The sequence below is a fragment of the Protopterus annectens genome, chromosome 2.part1 (genome assembly GCF_019279795.1).
Source record: "Protopterus annectens isolate FY-2018-M chromosome 2.part1, PAN1.0, whole genome shotgun sequence".
Taxonomy (NCBI): Eukaryota; Metazoa; Chordata; order Ceratodontiformes; family Protopteridae; genus Protopterus; species Protopterus annectens.
Window position 1 is genome coordinate 1956237309 of NC_056729.1, and position 9716 is coordinate 1956247024.

Consider the following 9716-nt stretch of genomic DNA (forward strand, 5'->3'; position numbering starts at 1 on the left):
TCTGTGCTATGGATTTCGTTATTCCTTCGTTTCTCTCCTGGTAACTTGTCAATTATCTTTCAGTTTGTTAGGTTTTCATTCTTGTTCTGTGCTATGGATTTCGTTATTCCTTCATTTCTCTCCTGGTAACTTGTCAGTTATCTTTCAGTTTTGTTAGGTTTTCATTGCTGTTCTGTGCTATGGATTTCGTTATTCATTCGTTTCTCTCCTGGTAACTTGTCAATTATCTTTCAGTTTTGTTAGCTTTTCATTCCTGTTCTGTGCCAGGGATTTCGTTATTCCTTCGTTTCTCTCCTGGTAACTTGTCAATTATCTTTCAGTTTGTTAGGTTTTCATTCCTGTTCTGTGCCAGGGATTTCGTTATTCCTTCGTTTCTCTCCTGGTAACTTGTCAATTATCTTTCAGTTTGTTAGGTTTTCATTGCTGTTCTGTGCTATGGATTTCGTTATTCCTTTGTTTCTCTCCTGGTAACTTGTCAATTATCTTTCAGTTTCTTAGGTTTTCATTGCTGTTCTGTGCTATGGATTTTGTTATTCCTTCGTTTCTCTCCTGGTAACTTGTCAATTATCTTTCAGTTTTGTTAGGTTTTCATTCCTGTTCTGTGCTATGGATTTCGTTATTCCTTCGTTTCTCAACTTGTAACTTGTCAATTATCTTTCAGTTTTGTTAGGTTTTCATTCCTGTTCTGTGCTATGGATTTCATTATTCCTTCGTTTCTCTCCTGGTAACTTGTCAATTATCTTTCAGTTTTGTTAGGTTTTCATTCCTGTTCTGTGCCAGGGATTTCATTATTCCTTCGTTTCTCTCCTGGTAACTTGTCAATTATCTTTCAGTTTGTTAGGTTTTCATTCCTGTTCTGTGCTATGGATTTCGTTATTCCTTCGTTTCTCTCCTGGTAACTTGTCAATTATCTTTCAGTTTTGTTAGGTTTTCATTGCTGTTCTGTGCTATGGATTTTGTTATTCCTTCGTTTCTCTCCCGGTAACTTGTCAATTATCTTTCAGTTTGTTAGGTTTTCATTGCTGTTCTGTGCTATGGATTTTGTTATTCCTTCGTTTCTCTCCTGGTAACTTGTCAATTATCTTTCAGTTTTGTTAGGTTTTCATTCCTGTTCTGTGCTATGGATTTCGTTATTCCTTCGTTTCTCTCCTGGTAACTTGTCAATTATCTTTCAGTTTCTTAGGTTTTCATTGCTGTTCTGTGCTATGGATTTTGTTATGCCTTCGTTTCTCTCCTGGTAACTTGTCAATTATCTTTCAGTTTTGTTAGGTTTTCATTCCTGTTCTGTGCTATGGATTTCATTATTCCTTCGTTTCTCAACTTGTAACTTGTCAATTATCTTTCAGTTTTGTTAGGTTTTCATTCCTGTTCTGTGCTATGGATTTCATTATTCCTTCGTTTCTCTCCTGGTAACTTGTCAATTATCTTTCAGTTTTGTTAGGTTTTCATTCCTGTTCTGTGCCAGGGATTTCATTATTCCTTCGTTTCTCTCCTGGTAACTTGTCAATTATCTTTCAGTTTGTTAGGTTTTCATTCCTGTTCTGTGCTATGGATTTCGTTATTCCTTCGTTTCTCTCCTGGTAACTTGTCAATTATCTTTCAGTTTTGTTAGGTTTTCATTGCTGTTCTGTGCTATGGATTTCGTTATTCCTTCGTTTCTCTCCCGGTAACTTGTCAATTATCTTTCAGTTTGTTAGGTTTTTATTGCTGTTCTGTGCTATGGATTTTGTTATTCCTTCGTTTCTCTCCTGGTAACTTGTCAATTATCTTTCAGTTTTGTTAGGTTTTCATTCCTGTTCTGTGCTATGGATTTCGTTATTCCTTCGTTTCTCTCCTTGTAACTTGTCAATTATCTTTCAGTTTTGTTAGGTTTTCATTCCTGTTCTGTGCTATGGATTTCGTTATTCCTTCATTTCTCTCCTGGTAACTTGTCAATTATCTTTCAGTTTTGTTAGGTTTTCATTCCTGTTCTGTGCCAGGGATTTCATTATTCCTTCATTTCTCTCCTGGTAACTTGTCAATTATCTTTCAGTTTGTTAGGTTTTCATTCCTGTTCTGTGCTATGGATTTCGTTATTCCTTCGTTTCTCTCCTGGTAACTTGTCAATTATCTTTCAGTTTGTTAGGTTTTCATTCCTGTTCTGTGCCAGGGATTTCGTTATTCCTTTGTTTCTCTCCTGGTAACTTGTCAATTATCTTTCAGTTTGTTAGGTTTTCATTCCTGTTCTGTGCTATGGATTTCGTTATTCCTTCGTTTCTCTCCTGGTAACTTGTCAATTATCTTTCAGTTTTGTTAGGTTTTCATTCCTGTTCTGTGCTATGGATTTCGTTATTCCTTCATTTGTCTCCTGGTAACTTGTCAATTATCTTTCAGTTTGTTAGGTTTTCATTCCTGTTCTGTGCCAGGGATTTCGTTATTCCTTCGTTTCTCTCCTGGTAACTTGTCAATTATCTTTCAGTTTGTTAGGTTTTCATTCCTGTTCTGTGCCAGGGATTTCGTTATTCCTTCGTTTCTCTCCTGGTAACTTGTCAATTATCTTTCAGTTTGTTAGGTTTTCATTCCTGTTCTGTGCTATGGATTTCGTTATTCCTTCGTTTCTCTTCTGGTAACTTTTCAATTATCTTTCAGTTTGTTCGGTTTTCATTCCTGTTCTGTCCCAGGGATTTCGTTATTCCTTCGTTTCTCTCCTGGTAACTTGTCAATTATTAAAACAAAATAAGGCAAGTCCATGTAGCGTTGACTTGTTTAATATAATAACCTTCTTTCAGACAAAATGAAAAGTAAAGCAGACTCAAAACAAGTATAACATAACAACGATACTAAGCGCTTTCACCCCTACACACCTGGGGTATCATCAGAGTATCCATTGTTAGTTTCACATTCCATTTAAATACCCAGAACTCAGATCAATTAACCAATCACATCAACCATAAAAAATTTTTTTACATATATATTTTTTTAAAAAAACTATTCTAGTATAATATACTTAATGTAATATATAGGCATACAATAAAAACATACAATAAGTACATAAAATATACTGAATATAAATATATATATATATATATATATATATATATATATATATATATATATATATATACCACTGGGTATTAATGAACAAATTTCTATAATTAGTATTCTAAAATTAGTATTTTAAAACACAAATCTCATTTTATATGAAAATTAAGTAATAGTTTTAGTGATTTTTTAGAATTTTGTATTCTTTTACACAGTATTAGGTATTTAAAAATAACATGCACATTTGAAGTATTTTTTAAAATTATAGCAAATTTTGATATACGTTTAACAATTATTTATGTATATATTAGTAATAAAACAAATTAAGTTTTGATAAAAGGTATTAAATTAGTGAGACGTTTTGGTATATATATATATATATATATATATATATATATATATATATATATATATATATATATATATTCAGTATATTTTATGTACTTATTGTATGTTTTTATTGTATGCCTATGTATTACATTAAGTATATTATACTAGAATAGTTTTTAAAAAAAAAAATATATGGAAAAAAATTTTTTATGGTTGATGTGATTGGTTAATTGATATGAGTTCTGGGTATTTAAATGGAATGTGAAACTAACAATGGATACTCTGATGATACCCCAGGTGTGTAGGGGTGAAAGCGCTTAGTATCGTTGTTATGTTATATTTGTTTTGAGTCTGCTTTACTTTTCATTTTGTCTGAAAGAAGGTTATTATATTAAACACGTCAACGCTACACGGACTTGCCTTATTTTGTTTTAACAGTTTATGTGATTTTTTGTTCTTCAACTTGTCAATTATCTTTCAGTTTGTTAGGTTTTCATTGCTGTTCTGTGCTATGGATTTCGTTATTCCTTCGTTTCTCTCCTGGTAACTTGTCAATTATCTTTCAGTTTGTTAGGTTTTCATTCCTGTTCTGTGCCAGGGATTTCATTAATCCTTCATTTCTCTCCTGGTAACTTGTCAATTATCTTTCAGTTTTGTTAGGTTTTCATTCCTGTTCTGTGCTATGGATTTCGTTATTCCTTCGTTTCTCTCCTTATAACTTGTCAATTATCTTTCAGTTTTGTTAGGTTTTCATTGCTGCTCTGTGCTATGGATTTCGTTATTCCTTTGTTTCCCTCCTGGTAACTTGTCAATTATCTTTCAGTTTTGTTAGGTTTTCATTGCTGTTCTGTGCCAGGGATTTTGTTATTCCTTCGTTTCTCTCCTGGTAACTTGTCAATTATCTTTCAGTTTTGTTAGGTTTTCATTGCTGTTCTGTGCCAGGGATTTCATTATTCCTTCGTTTCTCTCCTGGTAACTTGTCAATTATCTTTCAGTTTGTTAGGTTTTCATTGCTGTTCTGTGCTATGGATTTCGTTATTCCTTTGTTTCTCTCCTGGTAACTTGTCAATTATTTTTCAGTTTGTTAGGTTTTCATTGCTGTTCTGTGCTATGAATTTCGTTATTCCTTCGTTTCTCTCCTGGTACTTGTCAATTATCTTTCAGTTTTGTTAGGTTTTCATTGCTGTTCTGTGCTATGGATTTCGTTATTCCTTCGTTTCTCTCCTGGTAACTTGTCAATTATCTTTCAGTTTGTTAGGTTTTCATTGCTGTTCTGTGCCAGGGATTTCATTATTCCTTCGTTTCTCTCCTGGTAACTTGTCAATTATCTTTCAGTTTGTTAGGTTTTCATTCCTGTTCTGTGCCAGGGATTTCGTTATTCCTTCGTTTCTCTCCTGGTAACTTGTCAATTATCTTTCAGTTTGTTAGGTTTTCATTCCTGTTCTGTGCCAGGGATTTTGTTATTCCTTTGTTTCTCTCCTGGTAACTTGTCATTTTTATCTGAGCTGTTTTTTTCCCTTCTGTTTCCTTTTGCTTTCATTGTTTTGTTTTTCTTTGCTGATCTGCACCGTGTGACATGGAGAAAAGTCCTGCTGTAATATAAATTTGGGGATTAATGAATGGGTTAATGGAGTGGTAGCAGTGAATGAACAGGTGGCTAAAGTCAGCATACATGAGATAAAAGTACATAAAGGCAAAAACAAATGTAAAAGTAAAATAATTACTGAGAGCGAAATGTGCAGACGCTGAGGGAAGCTGTTGATTAGAGACATGAGACATGATCAGGAGAATTATAAGGTTAGAGGGCTGGTTTAAATTTGTCTGTGTTCTCAAGATATTTATAGACAATCCCAGTGGTTAAGTAAGTCTTTTGTTTGTTGGTGAACATTTTAAAAATCACTTCATTGGTTATGTCTGTGGGAATGGAGTTCCATAATTTTGCAACATAAACTTGGTGGAGACAGGCTTCATGATGAATATTAGATTTAATTTCCCAAAGATGATTTTTTTGCTTTGCTTCATATCTGACAGGAGCTTCCACTGAAAGAAATGCAAAGATCTTGAGCCCTTTTCTGAAGTTGCAGGTCTTCAGGACTATGTCCACTGCAGCCCCTATAAGGAGTACAAGTTTTTGCAGATGGGATTTGGTAGTTACCTTGATGTACACTATAAAATATAAGCAGTCATAAAAATCGCATGTTGTGCTGAAATGTACTGTTAAAGATCATTTAACTTAGTGGCAGATAGTGGACTAAATGGTTGTACATACAGTGAATGCAAACTAGTCAAGCTCAGATTGACAATTTAAATGCATCAGATAACTATATTTGATAAGTCCATCATCAAGTTTTTTTTTTTTTTTTTTTTTTTTTTTGGAAAATGCTAGCTCTTAGTGTTAAGAAATAATATTTGTCTGTCAAAGTTGCTGCAGTTTCTAATTTTCATTGTTTCCACCATGTGGTGGCTGCTGTGGATAAACTGGGCAAGAAACAATAATGTCTAATGTAGACTGTAGCTTTGCAACACAGAATAACAGCCCAGGATTTCAGAGCTGAGCAGTGTAACCTTTGCTGTGATAAAAATAAAGTGCACACTCTGTGTGCAAACTGTGTGTATGGTGGCAGTGAGGTGTCTTAATACTGTTACAATGTAGCGAAAACCACCGCAAATTCAAAAGCCAAGAACTCGACTCAGGCCAGTCCAAAACGTAAAAAACATGAAAAACAACAAATTTTATTAAGCCACTGTAAAAGCTTTTCATTAGTACCTTGCACTGACTTCTTCAGACAAGCAAAACATTCACACCATTCATAACATAAAAATAACGATGTTCAACCTACTGCATAATTACAGCATAAATACTAATAAAGATATATATATATTTTTTTATTATTTAGTGAGATATGATTAATATTATATTTTTCTTGGGCACTGTTCTAGTTATTTAGATGCTTAGGACAGTATGTATTAATTATTATATTTATTATATTCATTATATTAGTTATTTTACTTGAAAGCAGGCAAGATACAATGTATGCATAGGTAATTTTTGATTAGGAAGCGTTGCGCTACCATTATTAGTATTTATACTGTAATTATGCAGTAGGTTGAACATCGTTATTTTTTTTTTATATATTTTACATATTTATCTACTTTATATAGTTTAATAATCAAAATATTGGGCTTTTTTCTTTCAGTTTCAGAGGCTGTTATTATTACAGTCTCGGTGTATGAATTTTTTATTATGTTAATAGAGAATTGTAAATGCACCTTAGTTAGCTGTGATCTGTACCTTTAAGGAGCTAAAGGGAGAGCTAGAGGCGTGGTTAAGTGTTTCAGTGCTGGTATTTAAACTCACTTGTAATGGTGTGAATGTTTTGCTTGTCTGAAGAAGTTAGTGCAAGGTACTAACGAAAAGCTTTTACAGTGACTTAACAAAATTTGTTGTTTTTCATGTTTTTTACGTTTTGGACTGGCCTGAGTCGAGTTCTTGGCTTTTGAATTTGCGGTGGTTTTCGCTAGTTTGTTTTTCCGGTCTTGAAAGTTTATTACTATGTTACAATGTGTCTGAGACATTCTGCCAAACATTTCTCCAAGAAATCAAAGTTAATTAAACATATGTTTGCTAATGGAATTGTATGAAAGCTTCGGCTGGGACACATTGACAAGTTACACAAAGATGGCTTGCCTACTAGGCAACTCTTTCCCCTATTCATCGTCTCTAAACTAACTAGTAGCACTGTCCTGGTAGGGCACAGTAGGGGGGGTTAGTGAGGGTTAAGTATGTTTGTGTGTGTGTGTGTGTGTGTGTGTGTGTGTGTGTCTGTGAACAGTGTTTACAGATGTCTGCATGAATGTGTGTGTTTGTCTCTATGTCACTGTCTGCAGCTATCTGTATGGGTGGATATGTGTGCGTGTGCCATTGTCTGCAGGTACGTGTGATGGGGTGTGACAGTTATCTGTGTGTGTGTGTGTGTGTGTGTGTGTGTGTGTGTGTGTGTGTGTGTGAGAGGGGATTATAGAGACAGTGTGTGAGTGAGTCTGTGAGTGCATTTGAATGCTTATTGTGAGTGAGGGTGTGTGTTTATGTGTGTTACTGGTATGATTAGCTGCAAAACTACAAAGTATACATGTATTGTGTGTGTACATGAGTCTGAGGGCATTTCTGAGTCTGCATGTGAATTACAGTGTGTCTACAAGGTGAATGTGAGAACTCTGTGATATTATGATATTACATGGGTAGCTAAGTAAAGCAAAGCACAGCCATGATCTGTGCTCTGAATTTGTCCTACTTAGCTGTCCTACTGTCCAGCAGTACCTGAGATAGGCAGAAGTTTGACAGTTATCTGTGTGTGTGTGTGTGTGTGTGTGTGTGTGTGTGTGTGTGTGTGCATGTGTGTGTGTGTGTGTGTGTGTGTGTGTGTGTGTGTGTGTGTGTGTGTGTGTGCATGTGTGTGTATATGTGTGTGTGTGTGTGTGTGTGTGTGTGTGTGTGTGTGTGTGTGTGTGCATGTGTGTGTATATGCATGTGTGTGTGTGTGTGTGTGTGTGTGTGTGTGTGTGTGTGTGTGTGTGTGTGTGTGTGTGTGTGTGTGTGTGTGTGTGTGTGTGTGTGTGTGTGTGTGTGTGTGTGTGTGTGTGTGTGTGTGTGTGCGCATGTGCATGTGTGTGTGCATGTGTGTGTGCATGTGTGTGTATATGCATGTGTGTGTATATGCATGTGTGTGTGTGTGTGTGTGTGTGTGCATGTGTGTGTGTGTGTGTGTGTGTAGCTCTAGGACCAGTACCTCAGAGCACGCATCTGATGAATGATAAGAACATACTTTCCCACTACATGAGATTTTGCCCTTGCTGGAATGAACATGACTATAAATGGATAAATGGCAAAGTAGTCCTTTGAAAGTTACGCTGTTGTACTAATTTCTATGAAACCTAGGCAGTGTTTTATGTGGGGAATAAAGTATTCCTTCACATTGCATGCTGTGTAATGTGATCAACCCTATGCTTGCTGTTGCACATATAAAATGGATATGCGGCATTTTTCACTTTAAATGATATCTTCTCTTCTCCCTACTCTGACATTATGAAGTTAAAGTTCTCAATATGTTTTGTTCAAACATTTTGCACTTTGAACATTTCAGGTTCAATTAAATTATAAGTACCTTTTTACAACTTACATCCATAAAATGAGAGTGTTGTTATATTGTTTCATGACTGTTATGACTGTATTACTTACACATATATATATATACTCACACATATCTATATTTATCTCTATATATTTATGTCTATACACACACACACACACACACACACACACACACACACATCTCTCTCTCTCTCTCTATATATATATATATGTATATATATATATATATATATATATATATATTTATACACATATATATATATGGATCTACTTTCATTCACTGAAAGCTCATTTCACTGAATTTCAGTTCACCCTCAAAAAAATCACTGAAAACTCATTTCACTGAATCGCATTTCACTGAATGTAAGTACTGTTGGGCAAATAAAACATATATGCCCTTTTTCCCCTGTAGTGCGATCCTGCATAGCCCCCCACCTACTTAACTTTTGTATTTATGACTCTCATTTCACTGAAAACAATATAAAACTAAAAGTAGGTGGGGGGACTATGCCCCCCCCACCTCCTCAACTATATATACTAACTCCAGGATCACACTGCAGTGGCGAAAAGGGGATATTCATTTTATTTTCCCAGCAGCACTTACATTCAGTGAAATGGATTCAGTGAAATGAGTTTTCAGTGATTTGAGCTTTCAGTGATTCAGTGTGAGTGTTTTAAAATTCAGTGAAATGAGTTTTCAGTGAATCAAAGTAGACCCATATATACAGACGAGTCCACTTTTAAATTTTGAAATTCCACAGCTTCGAACCTCTAAATGTCAAAGCCCAGAAGATCGAAGTTGTAGAATTCTGAAACTTGTCAATGGAGGTCGCCATGCAGCGTCGAATGGCGAATTTACCACTTTCTTCACTGTAGTGCGATCTCAGAGTTGGTATATTTAAGTAGCAGGGGGTGGTGGGGAGATTGCCCCCTTGCAAAAATGTGACGTCTGCTGTTTTATTGTTTCAGATTTTTTTTTCATTTCTGGATTCCACAACTTCAGTCTTTTGGTCTTTGTTATTTAGAGGTTCAAAGTTGTGGAATTTTGAAATTTAAAAGTGACCCATGTACGTATATATATATATATATATATATATATATATATATATATATATTATATATATAGCTAGATGTATAGATATATATGTATATATGTTGTGTCTGTATATATCAGTAGGTATAGCAAATGTTTCTTGTATTAATATCCTTTCATTGT

At 34.8% G+C, this 9716-nt stretch overlaps 1 protein-coding gene across 3 annotated transcripts in view; it reads left to right on the forward strand.

Annotated features, from left to right (window-relative positions):
• DST (dystonin) overlaps positions 1-9716 on the forward strand; it is a 4096730-nt gene that overhangs the window by 1101076 nt on the left and 2985938 nt on the right. The gene's annotated exons all lie outside the window — the stretch shown is intronic.